This window comes from Rhinolophus hipposideros, assembly GCF_964194185.1.
Source record: "Rhinolophus hipposideros genome assembly, chromosome: 11".
In the NCBI taxonomy this organism is placed as follows: domain Eukaryota; kingdom Metazoa; phylum Chordata; class Mammalia; order Chiroptera; family Rhinolophidae; genus Rhinolophus; species Rhinolophus hipposideros.
In genome coordinates this window covers 27,172,786-27,199,895 of record NC_138057.1, presented here as the reverse complement: position 1 = coordinate 27,199,895, position 27,110 = coordinate 27,172,786, and the positions used below count along the sequence as shown (strand labels likewise).

Here is a 27,110-nt window from a genome sequence, read left to right as displayed (position 1 = left end):
AATAAATTGGTGCTGAAGTGGAGCAGTGTTGCCTCTGCATTCCAGAACTTGAGTTCTATACTAGTTTTAGACTGCTGAATGTTTATAGAGAAATTCCCGCTATCTACTCATTAGTTCAAATTGGGTTTCACTTACTTGCAATCAAGTTAGTTAAGAGTCCTAACCAAGCATACATTCAATAGAAATAAACGTCTTTCAAAGTTCTTCATGCATATTGCTTTCAAAAAAAAATCAGCTTACTATATCTTTACTATTTTTAATGAAATGTTGAGTGAAGATTGACCCCTATTTGAAAAGTCATGACCACTTTCATTCAATATCCATGTATAAATTGAAATCAGTTCTTTTGTTCAAGAAATTATACAATCATCCATTCCATCATCTAGGAAATATTTATTGATGTCTTCGAATGTGTAAGGCAGCACATTAAGAAAAGAGAATGATATCAAAAATGACATAGGTTCTGAGTAGTTAATCACACTGTTGCAGCAATAAGACATATAAACAGAAACACAGTTCCTTGATTCTATAATACATTTCTTTTTAACGTTTTAAAATCAGGGCACACCATATAATTGATGGGTGTATTTAATGTAGGAGTGCTTCTTTTTTCACTTTGAAAAGCTGCTATTAAATCGACAGTGTGTTTCTAATCATCCATGTTTTAGAATGGAGGAAATGCAACGTAGTACAAATTAGTTTGTAATAAGCACCATGAGTGACATTAGGAGAGTTAAAATTTTCACTAGATGAGATAATACGAGAAGATGTCAAAGCATTTTAACTGGATCCAGAAGAGGAGAAGGCATGACATTTAACAAAAACCTCCTATGAATATATAACAAGAATTTATAATCCTAACCACAGCTCTAAATAGTAAGAATAATCTTAACTTTCCTGATTATAAAACTGACATTCAGATTAGTGAGGAGAAAAGAAAAATCTCTGAGTTTTCGCAATCGGGTATCTCTAAATTAACGCATACACTCTTTTCAGAATGTAATAAGAGAATTTACATTGTACTTACTGTATGTATTATGTAAAATGTACTACATACTATGTTTTAAATCCTTCACATACGATAAGCCTCAATAGGTACTAATATTATTCTCACTTTAGAGATGGGGAAACAGATCTTGAGGAATATATTAAGTTTACCAAAATCACACAACTAACAAGTGAGAGAGCTGGATGAATTAAAAACCTCTATGCCATGAGTCTCACAGGACATCATAAAACATCTTCCAAACTTTTGACTACTTGATTAAAAGCTGCAGTCTCCTGAATCTTCATTCCCCTTATATAACTATATAGCTGACAGATTTATGATGCATATACTTTGTCTGTTTCTACCACCTCCAAGCAATCTCCTTCAAGGCAGGGGTTCTGCCTATTTTCTTCACTGATGTTTCTTAGTCTTGATTTGTGCCTAGTACAAGGTAAGTAGCTCAATAGGCATTTGTTGAATAAATAAATGAATGGACTTTATATATATATATATATATATATATATGTATATACATATATATGTATATATAGATACACACACACACACACACACACACACACACACACATATATATATATATATATATTTTTTTTTTTTTTTTTTTAAGGAGATGAGAGAGTGTATTGCAGTAATTGGAGAAAAAACAGAGAGGAGCAGTGGAAGTTGTGCTTTGAAACATTGATTAGTGCGGTCTGCCTAAGGCGTCAAGTGGGAGCAGAGGAAATCAGCGCCAGCCTCCCAGAAAGGAAAGTTGAAGCCACCAGGTTCTGAAGCACAAGCCTTCACTCCCTTACATTTCGTTTGTAGCTTGTTCAGCAACAGACACTGGAAAGGAGGGAAGGAAGACATCAAAGTGCCTCTATGGTTCATATCTCCCCTCTTTCCCAGCTATTTGCTCTATTTACTGCTGACACTACAATTTTAGCGATTTAATGATACAATTGTTTCTGAAAACAACACAGAAACAGACACTCTCAGCCATTTAATTGGCTGCCCTGATGAAGTGGAGACTGCTGTTTTCTAATTTCATTTTTGAGGAGTGTAGATACAAAGAGGCTGGGAGAGAGATAACATTTACTTCCATTAAAAAAGGTAAAATCTTAAGGAGGGATATTAAAGTCAGCCTCCCTAATTAAGGTCTGCCACTTGTATGACACACTAGGATATCTAAGAAGATCATTCAGTACCAGCAAACACTTCTATAATTGTTTATCCTCCAATGCAGCCTACCTTTAGTCAATGGAATTTCACTTGCCATAGGAATGGTACATTATTTTATGTCAAGTTTACTCTGAAGTAGTTTGCTATTCTCAATCAATTGTAATAAGATACAACGATATTATAAATTTCTGATCTTTTCTCCTGCACAACTGAGGCTTTTTGTGTCCAGGTTTTTGGGCTTGCTGAACAATCGGCTCCTCTGCCTTCTCAACATTTGAACTAATGCATTAAACACTGTGACATTTAAAATTACTGTTATTGGGGAAAAAAAGTCCCTTTGTCCACCAATGTTACAGAAATCTTCTCAAAGTTGCCCCAGTCTTCCTTGTTTCCATTTTTAACATACAAAATGGAATACTGGATTTCTAACCAGTCCCATTTACACAGTGAAAAAAGAAAACATGGTTAGTCCACAAAATATTATGTTGCTGATGCCCAGGTTCTAAAGGTAAGTATTTTACACAAAACTGAAGATGGGAGAAAGTCTGAAGGTAGTTCACTGACTTTGTTAATAAAGGCTATGGAAAGAGGTTATAAGATGATATCGGACAATCACAATATAGCTAATAACTTTAAATCAAATTTTAAAAAGTAACCCTTCCCCCTCAGAATAATATTCTTCCAAACTTCCTTTTTTTCAGGACTTATCTGATATTATGTCTCCTGTTCTTTCCAGGAAACTGGAACTTCTTTAAGTATTGACACAAAAGCTTTTGCTTCAATATTCCTTCTTTTTCCAATAGCTTCACTTCAGGTGCCTCAATTTTGTTACTGCTTCAATGTCTTGCTTAAGTTATCAGAACTTAGTATTTTGTAGGTCCCTCTTCCTAGCAAACTAACTTCCTCAAAAGTATATATAAAAAGTCCATGGAAATATAATAGGCAAGCACAAATACACAAGTGCAACCCTCAGCAAAAGGCTAGTGGGGCATCATTCATTCTCTTGTTTCTGTAATTAAAATGAGTATTTGTGTTCACCACAAAGTCAGTTCTCCTTCCATCACCATGTATGTCATCCCTTTTACCCTCATGTACGACCCCTCTGCCCCCTTACCTTCTGGTAACGACTAAACTATGGTCTGTGTCTATGAGTTTTTGTTTACAAATAAATAAATAAATAAATGAGTGTTTGTAATGCTGAGTATTGTAGAATTCTAACCAATATTCAGCCATAAATAAGTGAAAGCCAAGTCTGCATCAGATGAAAGGAGATTAGTAAGTAGTCAGAAAAAGGAAACAAAAGGGAGCGGGGTTTTGGGAGAACATGGATGTGATGTGCATCCCAAAATTATCACGGGAAGGGAAAGAGAATGGAGGATCTTGTGTGCGAGGTTAGTATGGGCCAGGAAGTGGTTAGTATGTTCCATTGGCCAAAATTCAGTCACAAGTAGGCCCTTAACAAGGAGAAAGATTGGAGTAAGTAGGTATAGATGCTTCAACATTTAAGAAAATTATGTCCATACAGTATTTCTGTCCCAGATGATAGGAGATAAAAACAAGATAAATAAAAAAAAAATGATAGAAAAAGTATCCTTTTCATCCATGCCCCCCCCGGAAAAAAAAAAAAGAGTTGGCAAATAACTATAAGGCAGTTATTGACAAGAGCTATATTATAAAGAAGACTCTAAGACATGGGTGGAGGGGGGGGGTGTAGAAAACGTGAGTTTTCTGTCCGAAGAAAACGTGAGTTGACTTGAAACTGCAATATCAGCAAATTCAGGCATTACTGAACTTTGCCAGAGTGTTTAATTGCTTTTCAATAAGAAATATTTCTTTTTCAATTCTATATCTTTAAAATTTAGTGCCCTGTTTTTGGTTTATTAAATGTGGGGGAAAAAGTATTGTATTAAAAATTATTTTTAAGTCTCTTTAATACAGGCCATTTCACATTCCCTTATTCAGAGAGTTGCTGTGAGGATTAGAAAGATAAGCATTTTATTATAAATTCCAATAAAATTTTAATCCAAAGACTAAGTTAGGCTTAGAAATAGATACTGATGTAGATTTATAAACTTATCTCTCTCTCTCTCTCTCTCTCTCTCTCTCTCTCTCTCTCTCTTTTTCTCTCTATCTCTCTATCTATCTACACTACCAACACACCATGCTTACTCTTTTTAATGTCATATTCCAAATGCATTTAGATACAGTTCCAAAGAATCGGATTTATCAACGTACTGTGCATTTGAATAGAAATTGTATATGGAAAATATCAGGAAGAGTATAAATGAATATGTACTAAGCATATTAATGAGATTTTTAACATAATGACATAATGACATTTTAAACATGTATTTACATGTTTGCAGTGCCCTTGTAAACGTAAAAATAAAACGAGACTTTGTATATGGACTCATGTTTTATTTATTTATTTTCTTCCATTATAATTTGGGAAGTTTAAGAAACCAAAAATTGTATATATATAACTCAAATAATACTAAATCAGCAAACCTTTTAGCAATATTTAAAAGAAAAACTTATATGTAGAAAATGTACATGCATTAATTTATTTAATACTTAGAACAGCTTTATGAGTTAAATGTACTTACACGGGAAGAAACTAAGGCACAGAAACACTTAAAAACTTCTCTAAGGTAATACAAATAATAAATGGTAGAACCAATGATTTTGTACATATTATGTTTCCCCAGAATCTATACTCTTGATCTCTGTGCAAAACTACCTCCCATAACATAATGTCTTATATTATGCAAACATATGTTTTTAACAATCCTTTTTCTTTAAAACTTTCATAGTACTATAAATGTATTAATTAATTGTCCTGGTAAACAAAGCAAATATCCCCCCTTATTTCTATATACCAGATATTAAAGAATCATGCAATGAGTTTTATCTCTATTATATGAAACTCATTATATTTTTAGCCCAAGGCCAATTTGAAATACATAGAAAGAAAACTATAACTACAATACCACTGAGTCTTGCTAACAGTATCATAGTCATAACCAGGAAACAATGCTGAGAATGTCATGCTCTTCTCCAGGTCTCAACAGTTGGTTACCAGGAATTAATCCCTGCACGAATTCACCTTTCTGGCTAATGAATGACATTCAAGCAGGCACAGGATTATTTGTTGAGATAGTTACCTAAACTCGAATGCTGGAATCTATCCATACCAATGTAACCTTTAACTGATAGGCAAGAGTACTTCCACAAATAGTCAAGTGAAACAAAAGAATTATTAGTTACAAGCCAATAATACATTATTGAATCAACAAATAATATTACTTGTGCCAGACACAGTGCAATGGATATTCAGTGTTCACACCAAAACTTCGCAAAGCTGACTTATTTTGACTTTTATTATCACTATAATAAAGGTGTAGTGCTACTTTCCTTTCCAACCTAAAACTCTATCTCACCAACATTTTTATACAGACAGTCTGTTATGCACTGTGGTTTCAGATGTGCAATAATTTGTACAATGGTTTATTCCCAAGTATGCCTTAAGCAGAACAAATGTTTTTCTTCTATATAGTTCCTTGCCTTAATAAATATGTAATATAAATTTACGCAAACTTCTATTTTGTATATTTGTAAACTACAAAGTAAAAATGAACATTTTGTGGAGTTTGTATTTTGCATACTCAAGGTGAGAATTAAGTTTTAAAATAAATCTATATTTTATCTGGAAAAAAAAAATTCGTGGCCAAACAAAATGGCAAATTGTATATGCAAAATTGACTTGAATAGCCTTACATCAAAATGCTGCTTTCTTAGAAGTTCAGAAATGTTAATGTGTATCAGTTTGGCAAAAAGATCTGTAATAGCAAAGGCATTGCCTTTGAGAGGTATAGCCTATGTTTGGATCAGAGATTTAAGAAAACAGAGCAGAGATCAAATATAGGAGAAATACATCTAGCAGATATACTGTGTATAAGGCAAATGGATATAAATTAAATAAAGTACATTCCTAAAGGGGACCTGGAATCAAAAATGTAATGCAAGACAGGAAAAATATTCTGAAAAAAGTTTCAAAGCTGTGAATTCAACTAAACAAGTGTAGCAAGTGTAGTTACACCAAACTATTCAGTGTAGTTTCCATTACTTGAGAGATCCTAGTTAGGAAGGAACAGGTTATGGGGTGGTATTGTTCCGGCTCATTAACAGATGTATATAATTCTTGGAAGAGTAAGTGTTCTAAAATGAGACTGCTGAGGGTTTAACATGATTCTTAATTTGCATAAAGGCTTTTTCATTGTTGTTGTTCCTTTGTTATGCCAGCAAAATAGAAGAACACAGGTACTTCCTATTTATTTAGGATCCATAGGAGGAAATCAAGTATCCCTTAGTTTACCTTTTCTTCATCTGAAGTGCAAATTTTAGGTAAATACAGGGATCTTGAAAGCAATTTTTTTTTTTTTAAGAAAGCCTTCTCCTCTAAGAAGAGATAGGGTTCCAGAATAATAGTAATAAAGATAATAGTAATAATAATAATAATAATAATAATAATAACAATAATAACAATAATAATCTTTCATGACATCTACTCTCTCATTTACATAACAGACAGTTTGAAAAGAAATGTATTTATTTATTCAATAAATATTTATCAAGAAAAGGGCAACTGGAAGGCACATATACTAATATACCACCAAACCCACGAGTCAGGCCTCAAAGGCAAGGGGAGTAAAAGCAAAAATAAATTAATGGGATTATATCAAACTAAACTGCTTTTGCACAGTAAAGAAATCATCAACAAAACAAAAAGGCAACCAATGGAAAGGGAGAAGATGTTTGCAAATAGTGCTTCCAATTAGAGGCTAATATCCAAAATAGATACAAAACTCATACAACTCAACAACAAAAATAAACAATCCAGTTAAACACTAGGCAGAGGACCTGAACAGATAATTATCCCAAGAAGAACAAATGACCAACAGATATATGAAAACAAACAAACAAACAAAAAATGCTCTATTTCACTAGCTATTAGGGAAATGCAAATCAACCCACCTCACACTTGTTAGAATGGCTATCATCAACAAGACAAATGATAACAAGTGTTGGACAGGATGTGGAGAAAAAGGAACCCTCATACACTGTTGGTGGAAATATACATAGTTACATCCACTGCGGAAAACAGCATGGGGGGTTGCTCAAAAAATTAAGAATGTAATCGCGATATGATCCAGCAATCCCTCTTCCAGGCAACTACCCCAAAAATTTGAAAACATTTATCCGTGAAGAAATATGTAGCCCAATGTTCATCGCAGCATTATTCATGGTGGCCAAGACATAGAAACAACCAGTGTCCTTCGATAGGTGATTGGATGAAAATGTGGTACATATACACAATAGAATACTACTTGGCCATAAGAAAAGATGAAATAATGCCATTTGTGACAAAACAGATGGATCTTGAGATTAACAGATACAAATTAAGTTGGGATATTGGCCCTCATTAGTTTTCCATACCCTCTATTTGGTCTCCTCATTTTTGTTTTTTTGTCCTTATACTCCAACCATCATAATGCCATCATAATTCTTCCAAGACACAGCTCTGATTATAGCATTGTACCAATGAGAACAACAATCAAACAAAAAACAATAACAAAAGACCAATACCATCAATGACTAGTTTTCATTTATATAGTAAAATGTAAGTTTTAGAATGGAATTCAAAGACTTCCACAGATGAATCCCACTCCAAATTTTTGAAATACGGTCTCACTCTTTTTATCATGTTCTATGATGTAGCGTATGCCCTATTGCCAAAATTTCCCTACTGATTTCCACCTCCATGCTTCTCATACTCTCCTCTTGAAAGAAAAATGTATCCAACCCCACACATACATATCGCATCCAACTCAAAAATGACATTTACTTGGTTCAACCATCATATTCCAAACGCTAAATAAAAAGCCTTCCTCTTTGATATTCTCATTCTATCTTGACAATATAGCAACCTCTACGTTATGTATATGTGTTGCCAACACTTTTTTCCCTCATTTACCATAGCATTATATCTAATGTCTTCATGATAACAAGCTTTTTAAAGGTTTGCTAGTTGGGAGTCAATAGGAAAAGCCGATCAATTTTTACAGTGTCAACCCAAATTGATCTTCACGACTTAGTTTTCACTTAGCACCTTGACCTATGCTCTCTATCACAGAACTGATTACATCAGACTACTTGGGATTTATGTGCTATCTGTATTGATCCATGACTTTGTTTGTTTAAGTCCAGAATTGCATAATACAAAAAGCAAGGATCTTGAAGTCAGAGAGATTTAAATTTGAAACTAACTCTTACACAAATAGTAAGAGTAACTCTTACTCTTTTTAATAGTAACTCTTAACTCAAATAGTTCTTTGTAATTAGGCAAACTATCAACCATTTTAGAGCCTTAGCTTATTTCCAAAATAGGGGTAAAACCATTTCTCTTACAATATTTCTGTGAAGATTAAATGGGATGACTCATATTAAGAATTGAGGGCATGGTAAGCCCTCAAATGAAGGCCGCTTTCTTCATTTGCTATTACACATGATCTCATGAGCTACACATCGCTCCTTAAAAAGAACATCCTGTAACTCATTTTCTAAGTATCAGGAGTACCGAACAAAGGCTGGCATGCAATTAGTGCCACTGAACATATGTGGTCTAAACAGAGATGGAAGCAGAGTTTCATGCAGCTTTCAACATCGTGTCAGAAATTAGAAACATTATTTAATGGATAAAACTTGGGTCAAATAGTCCAGCATCTCACTCTAGATAAACAGATATTACTTACTATTAGTGTGACTTTGAAACAGGTTCTTTACTTCTTTGCTTCTCCATTTCTTCACCTGCAAAAATGAGGACATTGGACTAGATCCATGATTTCTCATTTAATTATTGTTTTAAAAATGATTGGCTAATTTATTTATTCTGTAAATGGAATTATATGGAAGTGAATAAAAATAAAAGCATTAAAAGTATACCTACTCTAGAAAATATAAAGAGGAATTTTAGGTCCTCCACCTTTTGTTCTTTTCCTGCGAGCCAGACTAAATCTGGCCTAAATCTCGTCAGGGATTTATAGAGGATGAATGAAGAGTTGTGATAGCTAATCAGTCACACAGGCCTACACAGAAAATATATCTAAGAAATAATAATAAATTTCATCCATTCACCCATTGAGGGGCATTTAGGTCGGTTCCATATTTTGCTGTTGTAAAAAAGGCTGAAATAAATATGGGAATGCAGATATCTCTGGGAGATACTGGTTTCATTCTCTTTTGATATACATACATACAAAAGTGAAATGCTGCATGATGAGATAGTTGTATTTTTAATTTTTTGAGGAAACCCCATACTTTTTTTACATAATGACAGATGAATGGATAAAATGTGACTACACACACACACACACACACACACACACAGGAATATTAGTCACCTTTAAAAGAGAAGGAAATCCTGCCATTTGTGACAACATGTATAATTCTGGGAACTTTATGTTAAATGAAATAAGTCAGATGCAGTAGGACAAATACTGCCTGTTCTCAGTCATATATGCATCCAAAATGTCAAATTCATAAAAACAGACAATAGAATGATAATTATCAGGGACTTGGGGGAGGCTATGAGGAAATACTGGACGATGGATCAGAGTTTCAGTTACACAATACGAATATGCCCTGAAGATCTAACATACAATGTGAGTATAGTTAACAATACTTTATGATAGACTTGAAATTTGCTAAAAGGGTAAATCTTGTGTTCTTATCTCTCACACATACACACACAAATGCTAACTATAATTGGTGACAGATATGTTAATTAATTTCATTGTGATGAATACTTCACAATGTGTATTATCAAAACATCAATTCATATACCTTAAATATATGCAATTTTTAATTGTCAAAATTAAATTAAGTATGATAGCCCTTTTACTTGGGAGAAAATAAAATACCAAAACTATAAGCGATTCTTCATATTCACTATTTACTAAAGATTTGCTGAAGCTGTAAAATCATCTTACCAGGTATGCTATGTAGTTATCTAATTAATGTTGAAATTCCACAACTCTATGGAACTCTATGCTTAAATAAAGAAAAAAATCATCTTGGCTTATAAAAGTTAATACAAATAACAAATGAGAGTGATCAGATACCGTGTTTCCTTGAAAATATGACCTAGTCGGACCATCAGCTCTGATGCGTCTTTTGGAGCAAAAATTAATATAAGACCCTGTCTTATTTTAATATTAGACCCAGTCTTATATAACATAATGTAATGTAACGTAACGTAACGTAACGTAACATAACATAATATAATAATACCCGGTCTTATATATGACTCGGTCTGATAGTAATTTTTGCTCTAAAAGATGCATTAGAGCTGATAATCCCGCTAGGTCTTATTTTGGGGGAAACACAGTATTGATGGTTTCTGTTTTAAAGACCATCATGGGCACAAAACTTATGTGGATGAGCTGTTTTTACACTTTAAATGCCACATAAAGTGTGTCAAGACGGCCATAATATCGTGGAACGGTCAGTGTACAAAAATCTTGCAAGAAATCATGTAAGAAATTAAACACATGCTTTGGAGTCAAATAGACAGTTTTAACATTTAAATACTACAGTTCCAGGAAATGTATCCTTTTTTAGCTGAAGTTGATCTGTAAAATAACAATACTGTGTTTCCCCAAAAGTAAGACCCAGTCAGACAATCAGCTTTAATGTGTCTCTTGGAGCAAAAATTTATTTAAGACCCAGTATTATATATTATATTATATCATATTATATTATATTATATTATATTATATTACATTAAATTATATTATATAAACTGGGTCTTATATTATAGTAAAATAATACCGGGTCTTATATTAATTTTTGCTCCAAAAGACGTATTAGAGCTGATTGTCAAGCTAGGTCTTATTTTTGGGGAAACACGGTATTGATTTTCCTTGCTTTTGTGTGTATGTTTTGTGATCACTAGGTAACATTTGGTATAAGAAGGCACTGGCTCCTATTAATTGCTTAATAAATAGTAGTTCCTTTTTCCTTCTACTTCTATATAAGTTCACATATCTGTACAGTAGTCATGGGAAGCAATGGTAGCAACTCAACTTTTTAATGATCTCTTTCACAGTGGTTTCCAACTTTCTAACCTTTTGAAGCTGTTAAAATAAAGTCAAATAATGATACTGCTGTGGCATAAGTGTATGCTAGGATCGATAAATTCTGGTTGTTGGAATAAATTGCAATTAAAGGGGTAGTGCTTGATTGCTTGACAGTAGGTAGTCTTTCTAGCCCAAATAAACTCAAGTATCAGTCAGATTTATAAGCTAATTAGTGTGGACTTCACATGCATTTCATTGGGAGACCATCAAATCATTTTGGCTATTGTCCACATCAAGAATGTCCCTTTGATTTTGTTGTGCGTCATTTATAGGTGACAAGTTTTCTTTACTTGTTTGCTTTGTTTACTCAAGAATATAAGCTTCCTTTTTAATAAAATAGAGTATAGAAGACATTTAACAACTTTTAAATAAGCAGTGAATGCTCTAAAAATTTCAATGTTGGTGCCAATTTTTGTTCTATTTCTATACATTTAAGATAAAAATATGCAAGAATTCAGAAATAACAAAGGCATCAACGTAGTCAAGAAGGGTGATTATTACTGAATCTTTGTAGCAATAGGAAAATGTATATGATTAATGAATGTATAGGCTAGAAACCACAGGATAGGTATATTTCATATATTAAAATTATTTAAACAATCTTCAAAAAGCCAAATTACAACATATGCATAGATAATTATCTAGTGAATACAGGACGTTCATAGACTAAAGCAAAGTAATTTAAGTAATCCTTTGGATTCAAATTCCCTTAAGGAATATTGATGTGTGCGTTTTCCTCTAGTTGGTATTTACTCCCTAGTATGTTTCCTACTAGAGATTAAAATTTTATTGAAAGAAAAATAAAAACAGTGCAATTCCTCAAAAGGCATAATGATATAGCATACATGGTATGACTTTTAACAAAAAGCATATTTCACATTTAAATAGCCATACCCCACACCTCTTGGAAAAGCTATGATTTTTATTTTAAAAAGCAAGCAACAATCAGAATCATGGAAAACATTTCCTTGATGTTGAGCCTTTTCTGCTGTTCCATATTTATGTTACATATTTATTTTAGGTGCTAATGTTACATCCAGTAAGTCTTTCATCCTACTTATTATAGTACAATTATGTAATTTCCTTTTCTGAGCCCTACTAACCTTTCCCAACCTGTCCTAGAAAGGAAGATTTGTGAAGACTGAAGCCAAAAATACTAATCTTCTTTTTGTACACTGATGACTTCCAATCACCCACCAGAGTTTCTGACTCACAGTAAGTGTTCAATAGTTATCTCTTGGATAAAGAAACTAATCAAAATTATTATTATGAATTATAAATGATCATATTTGTGACTTCAATTGTACATGAAAATATATTTTGAGAAATCTTTGAGTAATCTTTTAAAAGCTTTTATATATGACAATACAAAATTACATTAAATTTAAGCGTTTTACAAAAACACAACAGAAAACATTAGAATTGATAATAGCATTTTAAAGAACAAATTGGATCCTAAGATCAAGTGTTGAAATAAATGTTTCAATATAAAGATTAATAGAACTCCATGGAAAAAAAAATGTGAAAAGAAAAATTGGAAGCAAAATCCATTCCCTAGCTCTTGGTTCATGTCATCTATAACAAGAACTTGTTCTCCTTGAAAACAAACCATGTCTATCAAGCTTATTATTCCTAAGATTCAACACAATACCTGGTTCATTATAGGACTCAATTTGGGTTTTAAACGTATTGATCAATCAACCAATTACCTGTTCCAGAATGTCAAAACATTAAACAAAAAAGTGCACAAAATATCATAAAAACAAAGATTAGAAAATATAGGAAAACGTACAATACAGTAATTAAAATTAATATAGCATAGACTACATATGCTGTACTTTCATAAGATCATTGTATTATTCTAAACTATAAGTGATATTAGAACTCCAAAAACATATCTGAATAGATATGTTTCAAACAATTTCATGAGGAACTAATGAAATTATGGAGCTCTTTTCCATTCTAAATTCAGTGTTTATATTATGATTAGAGCTGAAGATAATATTTGATAGCATCTTTTGCCCATGTCTGGAGGTTGATCTGGAGTGTCTTGCTATCCTGTCCTTTGGTTACATTAACTGGAGTCAATAGCAGAAGATGCACATCTCAAACTGAGAGGTACTATAATTCCACAGACTATGTATTCTTGCATAAGCCTTACAGCAACTGGACAGTTCTGATTAAAGTTGGTTATGTCCATATGGCTGATTATCAATTTGTTTGAAATTTTGCAACAAACAATTATAGCTTGGTGTGCTGAATAATTGTGCCATCATTAAAATACACATTTAAATGCTTATTCTGCCAGGTGGACAAATCCTAGCCATGGGAGAATTCTCTTTCTCCTCACTCTCACATATACCCACCCTACCAGTCTCCACCCATTTTCATTCTCATGAGCCATACACACTCCCCCACCACCTACCCAATTGCTTTTTGCTTCTCTTCCTTGGTCCTGCCTCTCTTTATACTCCATTGCCCTTCACTGGGGCTAGTCCAGACAAATCCTGTCTTTCATGAGTACATTTTGTTTTTCTTCCAGACTTTTTTTTCCTTGGGTTACTTTCCATGGGGCAATATTAACATCAGTCTGAACTTCTAACTGAAAGTTATCTAAAATTGCCAATCACATATGCCTATGATCCACTTTCTTAACATGAAATGTTATGTAGATTTTTAACAGCACTATTTAATTTTAGTCAAAAGGAATGTCAGAAAATAGCTGTTGGAGGATGAAATAGAACTCTACTGATTTAAAACAGGAATGATGAACACATAGTAGAAGTGGTGAAAACAGTGCCCCATGCATGGCATACATCGCCATAGTCAAAATTCTACCCCTCTGTCCCTCTGAGCAACAACACGGCCTCTGAATCATTCTTAATAGCATGCTCTTGGTCAGTTACATGTCAAAAACTTTTATCCCTTATTAAAAACTGACACATCATTATCACACAAAGTCTATAGTGTACATTAGGACTCACGCTTAGTGTTATGAAATCGATGAAATTGGACAAACGTATAATGATATATATCCATCACTGTATTACCACACAGAGTAATGCCATTGCCCTAAATATTCTTAGTGTTCAGCCTATGCGTCCTTCCCGCTCTCCAAACCGTGGCAGCCACTGATCTTTTCATTGAGTACATAGTTTTGCCTTTTCCAGAGCAGTGTATAGTTGAAATCAAACAGTATGCAGTCTGTTAAATTTGGCTTCTTTCATTTAGCGATATGCATCTAACATTCCTCCTTGTCTTCGCATGGCTTGATAGTTCATTTCTTTTTAGCACTAACTACTACTCCATTGTCTGGATGTACCAGTTTATGTATCCATTCATACACTGACAAAAAATCTTGGTCGCTTACTAGTTTGGGCAATTATGAATAAAGGTGTTATAACCATCCATGTCCAAATGTCATGTGGAAATAAATTGTCAACTCCTTTGGATAGATACCAAGGCATATGGATGCTAAATCATAGCATGGTAAGAGTATGTTTAGTTGTGTAAGAAATTGACAAAACGTCTTCCCAAGTAGCTGTGCCACAACCAATGAATGAGAATTTCTGTTTCTCCACATCCTCATGAGCAATTGGTATAATCAGTATCCTATAGGTATGTAATGGTATCATGTCATTGTATTAATTTCCATTTCCCTGATGACATATGATGTAGAAAATCTTTTCATATGATCATTTGCCATGCACATAGCTTCTTTGGTGAGGTATCTATTAAAGTTTTATAATAGGGTTATTTGTTTTCTTATTATTGAGTTTTAAGAGTTCTTTCAATATTTTGAATAACAGTCTGAAATGGATCAATTTTATTGTGTCCTTTCAAAATTCAGATGTTGAAATTCTAACACCAAATATGACAGTATTAGAAGATAGAGCCTTTGAAAGGTATTTAGGTGACAAGGATGGAGCCCTATGAATGGTATTAGTGACCTTATAAAAGGTACCCAGGGAGATCTCTCTCCCTGGTAATTAGGTGATAAGGTAATTTTGAAAGGTAATTAGGTGATAAGGATGGAGCCCTATGAATGGTATTAGTGACCTTATAAAAGGTACCCAGGGAGATCTCTCACACGTTTTCTACCATCTGAGGACACAAGAAGAAGTTGGCAGTCTGAAATCTGGAAGAGGGCCCTCACAGGACACCACATTTGTTGGTACCTTGATCTTAGACTTCGAATTGTGAGAAATAAATGTCTGTTGTTTTAGCCAAGTAGTCTCTGTTATTCTGTTACAACAATCTGACATAAGACACAATCCTGTATCAGATGAGTCTTTTTTGCAAATATTTTCTTTCAGTTTGTGGCTAGTCTTTTATTGTTTTGACACTATCTTTCACAAAGCAAATGTTTCAATTTCAGTGAAGTCCAGCTTTTTTTTTTCTTTTTTCTAATGTGGAGGAAATACTACCTAATATGCTTATTAAACTTATAGAGAACAAATCTATGTATCTTTAATATGATAATAAATTTTATTTTTCAAGCAGTTTTAAGTTCACACTAAAATATACTGGAAGGTACAGATGTCCCACATTTATCTACTAGGGTATAAAAAAGATAGCGGATGGGAATTGAATGTCAACAGAAATTTATCATTGGTAAGACTGGAAAATGTCCAAGAGCATGTTGGTACAAAGCAACTCAGCATTCAAATAATGAAAAGACAAATGTTAATGATAGTTGTTAAGGCATGAGGATGTGTGGAACTAGCTTGTGGGGTGGTACAAGTTCACAGGTATGGGACAGTATGGATTAGATAACATTTTATGGATTAATAAATAGACCTATTACACTAGGTCTACAGAATACACTTTTCCCCTTTTCTTTATTTTGTTATACATGAACCCAGAAAACCATATCAGTTTTTAATGTTTCATCAATTAATCAGCAAAGATTTCCTTTTTAGTCAAATGGAGTCAAATAAACTAAAAAGTAACATTCAGAACCAAGTCAATTTATCTTGGAAATAAGCATTCTATAAAAATTCTGTTACCTAAAACCCTTTTTATTACATGATATTTATTTTACTTGATATTCTCTGGGGTGGCTCATATGAACATTATTAAAATCAATCAATCATGTATTTCCCTGGCTTTCTGCAGTGTCTATTATACAGTCAACATTAACAAATATGTTTCTCTCAGTGCCAAATTATACTTTGATAGAGCTCACAAGTCACACATAAACCATATCTAACTAAAGAGCTGGATTTGTTCAAATAGGTCTTCTTATTAACCACCCCCCTCCAAAAAGAAAGATACCGTGTTAAAGCCATGAAGTGATACAGGGCACTAAATAATCATGTTGGGTTCAGTCATGGCTGACATTCTTAGTCTTTAAATGTGCAGAGGATTGGATCAGAAGCTATAATTTCATCGAGAAGTAATACTGGGAAATCAGGGGTTAGCAATACCCAGACGTTGCAATTCAAATTTGCTGAGTAGAAAATTCCTAAATTTTGTTTCACATTTGCTCAAAAAATAAAATGAAATAAAATAAAATAAAGCCTCATGTTTTTCTCTTTCTTTATTAATTTCTTAAGCTTTTTAAAGAATGGATATTTGTAGACATAAGGAAATGCACAGAAACATACAACATTATATATACTGTATTTCCCCCAAAATAAGACTTAGACAGACAATCAGCTCCAATCCATCTTTTGGAGCAAAAATTAATATAAGACCCGGTATTATACTAATATTATATTATATTATATTATATTATATTATATTATATTATATTATACCCGGTCTTATAGTAAAATAAGAGTGGATCTTATATTAATTTTTGCTCCATAAGGTACATTAGAGCTGATTGTCTGGATAAGTCTTATTTTGGGGGAAACAAGGTATTTTTATTTTCCAGATGGTACTTTGATAGTGAAGGTAGAAAGTCTCAAATGCGCACCTGCATAGATGAGTCAGCAACTCTCTTTAGGGAAACACAGCTTGTGAGAGAGACTTAATTTTGAGTCAATATTAGGTATACATGTTAATTTTGGAGGCATTGGAAGGTAAATTCAAATTCATGACTATGTACTAACTTTGAGAACAGAATGTGGTGGAAGGAGGACTGCCTAAGGTGGATTCTTATTTCATCAATCTGTGGGGTCTGCTTGTAGTTCTATTCTAATGCAACCCATTTTTACCTCATTAACCTTTGAAAGGCACTCCATTTTCACCTTATTTTTGAACCTAATTGAGTTATGTTCACTAACTTTTAACAAAACACTACTAAAATCAAACGTACAAAATTAACTTATGCTGTTTTACTACCAATAGATTATTATGACTATATGAATACTCCTGCTAATCTGAGTTCTTGTTTTGGAGCTGGAAGTACTTAACCCAATATTAGTGCATCACAGTTGGGCAGATTCTTATACTTGGTAGTTAGTTGTGACTATTGTCATTCCTATTCTTCCTCTGTCCTCTTCACCGCATTTGATTTGACTACAGGTGAATTAAGATGATTTATTGCTATTCAAGTAGAAAGTTTACAAAACTTCTGCAGACAGAGCAGTTGAGGTCCTGCTTATATAAAAGAGATAATTGTCTTATGTGTTAGGTTAAAGGAATGAAATATAGATCACAAGTATTCATAGCTACATTTGTGGAAGTGTATAGATTTATAATTCCAAGAGCATATGTAATCAAATGTATTGCTTCTTCAAGCGTTTTGTGATATTGGATATAAACCTAATCCCAATCTATTAGTATTTGATTATACAACGATGGCACTCATTTTTCTATTACTTTAGCTACCATAATATGTTATCTAAGTAACTTGAAGTAAGTACAGAGTTTACAAAATAGGATAAACTTATTTTCTGCAGGATTTCAACCAGAGAAATCTATATTAACTTTTATTTATCTGCTTCACTTGTATAATATCCACAATACTGATCCCTCAGTGCCATAATTTCTTTAGGTGACTTCTGTATCATGACAGAAAGATTAACTTATATTCAGTAGAGCTTATAGTTGAGTAAAATTCTCTCTAAGTTGATATGCCACAGAGTGTGTATGTGAGGCAAGATACATATGGTAATTTTCCTTTAACAAGATCCTAAAAAAATTCAGAAAACCCAGTTTTAACCCAATTTATCAGCTAGTTTACCTGAATCCAAAATAACATAATCATCTTTAGAAAAACAATTTCTAATATGCTGAGCTATGTTACAACTTTCTTTTTGAAACTCTCCCTTTAAAAATATCCCTTAAAAACCGCTCCCTTAAAATAAGGGTTTTGAAGGTGGAGTTGTGGTTGTATTAATGTTATTGAGGTAGTCGTAAAATTTGCATCAAAACAATCTCTGTGAAAAAATTTGCAATTATAGTCAATGATACTGATGGAACCACTAATGACAAAACCTAATGCTTTTCCTTTCCAGGCATTTGACCATACCAGAGTTTGTTTACTCCACTTCCTAACAGTACTTTTCAGTCATTAATATTAACCAAACAAACATTATGTTTGCATCATTTATGATATTTACAGTACTTTTTTTTATTTCCACTATCTTCTAACCTCAACAATACGACTCTCATCACTCTCTTGAATCTCAGCATCCCAGAAGAGAGAATTTGGGAAACATGGGAAATGAGTAAAAACTTGCAGAGGAATCATTCTAAGGTCATTAACATTAAGACTATTGATAAAATAAGAATAGAAAGTTCAAACAACCTTATGCTCTAAAAATCAAGACATTTCTTCACCTCTTACAAAATGATAGCAAGCTCTTTAGAATTAAAGTTTGTGGCAACCTTGTTGGGTCATCATATTATTTATCAAATTCTCAGTCCAGTTATGTGAAACTTATATCCACAAGAAAAAAAGCATAATCATTTGGTACAAAATATGATTTGGTATTTTTTTCTATATTACATTGGAAAGTTACCCCCAAAACACAGCTAATGCCTAATAAAATTAAATAAAGTATTACAAATCCCCTAAGACTTTTCAGGGATTAATTGAATAAAGTATTTACTTACAATTAAATATCTAAAACATAACAAATAACAAAGTAAACTTCAATATACTCACAATTCAGCTTGAAAATAGAATCTCATCAATAAAATTGAAACCTACTGTATTATGTTCCCCAACTACATTATCCTCTCACTCCATGAGGTGACTAACCACCTAATTAGCTATTATAATCCCCATGCTCTTCCTACATTCGTGAATGTTTATATATATATGTGTGTGTGTGTGTGTGTGTGTGTGTGTATGTATATGTATATATATATATATATATATATATATATATATATGGAAGAACATAAATATATATATATGTATATATATGCTTCTAAACCAAAAATAGTATTGTTTAGCTGTTTTAACACTATATATAAACATATTATTCTTTATGAATACTTTTGCAATTTGCTCAGCCTTATGTTTATGGAATTCAAGTTAATGATGTATATTTGTTTATGTATTCTGATATGCATATAAATATTGATATATATTTAAGATGATATGCATTTAGAATGTCTCCAGTTTTGACTGTTAAAATGCTAATGTGGGGCCGGCCGGTGGCTCAGGCAGTTAGAGCTCCATGCTCCTAACTCCGAAGGCTGCCGGTTCGGTTCCCACATGGGCCAATGGGTTTTCAGATCTTCAGTTCAATTCCTCAAGTCCCGCAAGGGATGGTGGGCTGCGCCCCCTGCAACTAGAAACGGCAACTGGACCTGGAGCTGAACTGCGCCCTCCACAACTAAGATTGGAAGGACAACAACTTGACTTGGAAAAAAGGCCTGGAAGTACACAATGTCCCCCAATAAAGTAAAAAAAAAAAAAAAAAAAAAAAAAAAAAACTAATGTAAGCATTATGTACCTTTTTTGTATAAGTGTACATGAAATTCAATCTAACTTAGGGGAGAAGTCCCCAAATTCCACAGATGCTGTCTCTGATCCCCTTTATGACCTTAGAACTAAGACTCTGGGTTTCTGGTGTTTATGCATGTGCACAGAATAGACATATTTGATTCTTCTTCTTGGGTTTTTGTCCGAAATGTTCCGTACATTTTTGACTCTCAGCTCTGAGTTTACAAGAATATTTATTGTATTTCATTCAGTTGTTTTGTATCCAGTCTGCACTGGGAACGTGCTTTGAGATACCTTGTCTGTCATATTGCTGGGAGGAATCACACGGAGATGATGAAATATAAGGGTACAGCTAGTGTGACATTATGTCCTCTTTTCTTTTTTCAGCTACATCTTCATGCTATTTTTCACTGAGAGGTGGGAAGTACATCCAATAATTCTGGTAGAGGGAACGTGGGACATGGGAGTGATGATTCCTGTGTGATCTTTAAGTGTATACTAGATGCCCTAATTCTGTCTGTAGTCACAGTACCTTCCTCTGACCTTAACATGTGTCCAACTGTTACATGATAGGGGCATGGCAAATGGCTCTTAAAAATCTGTTCTCTAAATCAATGCACATTTTTTAAAGGCTTCAAAATACATTATTTCTCTTAGTTAAATAATCTGGAAAACAAGCACCTTAGAATTACATGTAATTATAAGTTTATATTGTGGTAAATTTTCTTTTGGTAAAACAGGTAAGTTCTTTTGGCAAAATGCAAATCTGCAACAATTACCTTTCTATGTTGGCATTGTCTAATTATTTGATTTGAATTACTAAAGAACTCATAAATGAGAAATCTCTATGTTGGTATTTTTCCACACAATTCAGCAAAACTTAGTTTTCTGCTATGTTAGCAAATAAACAAAATCCAAAATGCTTCCTTGATCAAATACATTTGGGATATATTCAAAGTATTCAGACTTTTCTTTTCAGGTTCAACATTATGCTAATGTGAATTGCAGTATTTTAGAAACATTTTGTATTTAAATATAGGAAGTATTGAAAAAATAGAAGAAACTCCTCTGCAAAATACCTACTTAACTAATATGTAGATTTCAGATATTAAAATATAGTTTAATATTGTCAGCAGAAATTTGCTGATCATGTTTACTAAGCTAAATCTAAAGTGGTATTAGAGAATACATTGAGATGTATACTGGAAATTCTGTGAACACTTTCAGGAAAAAATATTAATATCAATTACCTGGATATAGTCACATCTCATTTTATTATATTAATTCAATTGATTTATCTTTTTGATTTTCAAAGGCAGACCTTTAAAAAAACTGATTCTTTATTCATTTGCATATTTTGTGGGTTTTTTTTCTTGTTTGTTTGTTTGAATAAAGCTCAAATCTGCCCAGCCAAAGGCTAGTGCAGCTTCCTTAAAAGCCTATTAATGCTCTTCCAAAATACAAGCAGCAGGAAGTAACTTGGTGGAGACAGTGCCAATAGATTATTCGTCTCCTAGAAATTGTCTGTTTTATGCCAGCCATGCCAAAGTTTAGCCCTATGAGTTAACCATACAGGGGCTCTGAAGATTCTCTGCACAAAATATCCTCTCACCGGGGCTTGTCCCAGACACCTGCAATGCCATTTCAAAGTGTTGGTGAGTGATAATTAAGTAATTCGCAGTTCTATAGATTTATGCTTTTAAAAAAAATTCACAAACATTGTATTCATTTAGTCATTACAATAAAACTATAAAAGTATTTAATATGTCCATTATACAGATGAGGAAAGGAGGGCAATAATAAAAATATATAATGACTCTTATATATTTTAAAACAGATTGACATATGCTTTATTTCCCTAAATCTGATTTTTCTCTAAATTCTGGGTAATTTCTGTAAGATGATTATATCCAAACAGTGTAGCTCATACATTCATAAAAGTGTTTTAAAAGTATGTAAGCACTATCAATAATTATATATCTCTTACTTATGAATTATATAAATATACTACTATTCTATATTAGATTTTTTTAAGGAAGAATTATTTTTTGTTTGTTTTAAGGAGGATGCAGCTCACAGTGGCCCATGCGGGGAATCGTAACCGGCAACCTTGGTGTTATTACCAAGATCGAACCTGCAACCTTGGTGTCTAACCAGCTGAGCTAACTGGCCACCTCCTATGTTAGATTTTAAATATATTTTATAAATGACAGAAAATACCATCCAAAATAAGAAAGGAAGACCTAACAAATAGAATAGAAACATATTTCAGTACTTTTCTTCAAACTCCCAGTGTTTCACCTTATGTATCCATGTGCTATGCCAGTCACTTTTGAGAACACTGCTTTGAGGGGATATGTATATTGATTTTTCTTTTTTTTTTTATTTGATTTAAGCATCACAAAACTAAGTTTTTGATAATTCATTACTAGAAGTAACTATGTTCAGGGGATCAATTCCTCAATGAAAATTGTCAGCACTACATAGAATACATTCCAGTATCTGATGGTCTGATTTCAAAACCTTGGTCTTATTTGCTAGAAGAGCAAATTATTTATCCTCTTTGCTCAGTTCCTGTAAAATAGGATAAAATTAATATCTATATGAGGGCGTTATTCTGAGGATTAAATCAGCTAATATGCATGCAACGTGTTTAAAACAGAGCTCATAGTATGTGTTTCAAATGTATTGATTATTGTTAATCACAGCATAATTATATCATTTTGTAACAGTTGGAAAGTGGAGATTGTTTTCAAATAATTAAAAAAGTACCTATTATGCACATAGCACAGATAAAGAAAGACACTTCTATGAAAAAAAAACACTGAATACCGAATTATCAACCAAACTGACACAACAACAATAATTATACATTTCCAGGTGGTCCATAGTCAAAGCCCCAACTACAGTGGAGAACAAGACGACAAAAACCTCATTAGGAAGGTAATACATGAAATTCAAGAGAGCAATATATAATGAAAAGGACAAAAGAGAACGCTGAGATAGTGAAATTCCACAAAATAAAATAATAAATGTCTGTCTTCACCAAAAACAAAATCATATTTTTGTCCAGAATTTCTCCGAACAGAAAAATGAACTACCTTTAGTCATGCAAAGTAGTATAAATAGAATTCAGGGTAAACATATTTGGGAATAAATACAGCCGATAAATAATGTGATAATTTTATTAAATAGTTTTACAATTCTTTTTGTAGGGTATTATAATTTAATTGACCACTGAAGCGACCTTTAAGTATTTTAACATCTGATTAAAGTGAACATTAACTTTAGTTTGGCATTCTTTTATGTTTAAAACTTCCTTAGTTAACAGCTGCCATGTCTCTAGGGTAACTGATAGATAATATTGGCATATTATTCAAAATAGCAATCTATCTGAAAAAAAATTAGAGTTTAGAATATAAGAAAATATACAAATATCCTGTATTTGATTTATTATATTCCAATAAGAAAAGTACACACACTATATACAAAAAAAAAATTCTTTAACCCAAAATTTTATTTAGTAACTTAATTGCATTCTGTGCTCAATAGAACTGTTTATCAATTTAATGGTTGCACGATGTCACTAAATAAAGTAGTCTACCAGAATTATATAATTTTGAGCTTCCCTGTGTAGCAACTTTTCCTATCATGTAATATATCGTTTTCTGTTAAGTACTGTATTAAGAACATATGACTTTCAGGATCGGGGGTTGGTTCACACTAGGCAGATGGATAGGTTACTTGTGAAGTCACACTATGCCATGGAAAAATCACATAAATGCCTTATTATTATTGAATGGTGTTTGGCTAAGATGTGAATCCTTTGCTCATGTGTATGGATATATTATAAATCGACTACTTAACATGACAATATAGAAAAATAATACAAATGAAAAGTACATTTTTCTAGAATTGGGAAATTCTTAGGTTTATTTATATATTTAGATCTGTCGTTAACATTTGAACATTAATTGTTCAACTCTATACATAAATCAAAATAACAGAAATACATAGTACAAGAAAGATTATGGGTGACTATTGTTCTCTACTATTGTGTATGTACATGTGAACTTTCTTACATTTAATTTTTTAATCAAAGTTTTATATATATAACTAAAAACCAAGTAATAAAGAAAAGCTTATAATTAAAACAAAAGTTGCTGCCCTCCTATTCACCCTCCTAGTTTTGCTCCCCAGAGTAAATATTATTACATCTTTAAGCTATTTCTTTTGTTAATTTCCTTACTATCTCTTGGTAACAAGTATGTATTTTAAATAAGGCCCAGAAAGCATTTGGTAGCTTGTAAATCTTGGAGAACACTGACATAATATACATAAGAATTCCAGTAAGGAGATGATTCTGGCACAAATTATTAATATGTTTTCTTTAATTTATTTCTGGAAGCAATGAAGAAAAGTCGTACTAACTAGCAGTGTAATGGGCTGAACATAAATCTCCAAAATATCTGTTTTTATAATTAAAAATAATTGTGTGTGCTGCAGCGAACTAAGTTCTGCAGTGTAATTAAACATATTTAACATATATTAACTCTATAAGTAATTTGCATAAATTATTCTGCTTCACAATTTTAGTGTACACCAGGGGTTACTGTGATTTTTATCAATGTGTTCTATTAACTTAACGGATAATGATATGGTTTTAAAAGTTGACATAATTATAAGCCCCTCAGAATCTCCAAATGAAAGGTGTTATAGGCTACTGGCATAATTTGCCAAAATTAAAGGGAGAATTACATATATTATTTTGAAAATTAAAGTTGAACCTCTACATCTAATCATTTACTAATGCCAGCATTTATATTTTTTCAACGTTTTTTTCCAGATTTATTATTTCATATTCTAGTCTTATTCAGAGAAGTAGTATTAGGCATAGAGTTCTGTATAATATAGTCATAATTTATTCTCATTGAAAATATGGAAAATATTCACTTCTGTGAGATAGATGGTAGTAGAATAAAACTAGGGACCAGAAACCTGATTTTTCATTCTTGCTTTCGTCACTAAGTGGCCCATGACTCACGGCAAGTCCTGTCATCAACACTAATTTCAGTTTTCTGTCCATAAAATTTAATGGACCTTGGACTCACATTAAACTTCAAAAAGCCTCCTCCACATACTTTACATAATCAGTCACAATCACACTCAATTAGTTTTGTTATTCTATTTACTTTACAGAATCGGGAAATAATGTCATGTCATTGTGTGCCACACTGTAGGCACCTGCTTATCTAGAAAGGATACTTTTATCCACATGGCATCTCATATTTTCTTTGGCTCATTCTCTCCTTCTCTTTCCCTTCCACTCCACAAAGGCAAAGCATTGGGAAAGTACAGAACTATCAGACAATATGGGAAATAAATGACTACATGCCAAGCCTCACCTTCTCCCTTATCCCAGTCGTGCCAAGCATATAGTATAGACCAGAAGTTTTCAAACATTTTGGGATCGATTTATACTCTTACAAATTACTAAGAACCCCCCAAAGCTTTTGTTTATATGGTTTTCATCTAATGATATTTACTGTACTATAAATTAAAACTAAGAATAGTTTCAAAACATATATTTTTAACTCATTAAAATAATCCCATTAAATGCTAATATAAAAAATATTTTCACCGAAACAAACAAAAGAGTGAGAAGAATGGCATTATTTTATATCTAAAAAAAATCTCTATAATGTCCGATGCATAGTACTCAGGTGAATTCTCATATGCGCTTTCAATCTTTTGAGACATGTAGCCTCTTGAAAACTTCACTGTACACTCGTAAGAGAATGAGCGTGAGACAGGCACAAAGCTCCCTAGTGTTACAAAAATAGTTTGATCTCAAAGATCCCATGAAAAGGTTTCATCCCCAAACCACACGTTTGATAACTATGGGTGTAGACAAAGTTATGAGGTGAGATACAGAAGGCTGTGCTTTGAGTACACAGTTCCCAAGGGGAAATGGGGCAGAAAATGTGGAGGCTGGTTGGCCCACCCCTGACCTTGGTGAACTTGGGTATAATTATATACTTTACACACCCGGTTTATATTATTCTTTTAGTTGTTGATATCAAGCAAAGACTACATCAGGAATAAACATGCCAAATGTGTGAAGAATTAAAAAGGAATATGAATTAATTGATAGAAAGCCTATTTCCACTTGCCCCAGAAGAAAAAACAACAATTCCTATGAATAGAATCCCTGTGATTACTTCAATGGCTTCCCCAGTGTTGTTAGGTTTTATTATACCATTTCAAATGAAAATGTAATCACTTGGAGAGATTTCACTAAAACACATGGAAAGATGAGAAGAGAAATCAAAGTAAGCAAGAATTAACTTCCTGCTTATTTACAGGCTTTATTAATAGGGAAGCTGATTTAAAGAGTCAGAGCTTAGACACATGAGCAAGGCTGAAAGTAAATTAGATGGACAAACATACTTTATCTCTGCGGAGCACAAAAAACAAATTACCTCTAACTGTGCAAAATACAGGAAACAAATAAGGGTTTCAAAGTCAGAATCTTCTTGTCCAAATTTTCAGTCCAGGATAAAATCTGTAGAAGTTGGTCTTTTCCATCAGAATCTAGTACACACTGACCATAGCTTAACTAAAGGACTTGTTTCAAAATCCACTGGTGACTGGTTTTAGCAGAGTCTCTGCATATTTAAAAACTTAAACTAAGTCCTGAAAACTCAGATTAAGAGAGGTGAAAGACGCCGCTGATAATGTCTCACTAACAACAACAGTAACAATCTTTCACACTTGCATAGTACTCCCCAAATGCCAGGCATTGACCTGAGTACTGAGTGTATACCATGTTTCCCACAAAATAAGACCAGGTCCTATATTAAGTTTTGCTCCAAAAGACGCATGAGGGCTT

The 27,110-nt window shown here is 32.9% G+C and overlaps 1 protein-coding gene across 31 annotated transcripts in view; it reads right to left on the bottom strand.

Moving 5' to 3' along the window:
- PTPRD (protein tyrosine phosphatase receptor type D) overlaps window positions 1–27,110 on the bottom strand; it is a 2,053,994-nt gene that overhangs the window by 1,795,261 nt on the left and 231,623 nt on the right. For all 31 annotated transcript variants that reach the window (XM_081066962.1, XM_081066971.1, XM_081066973.1 and 28 more), the window contains exon 2: window positions 8,983–9,037. The gene's annotated coding sequence lies outside the window, so the exon portion shown is untranslated. The remainder of the gene's footprint in view (window positions 1–8,982; window positions 9,038–27,110) is intronic.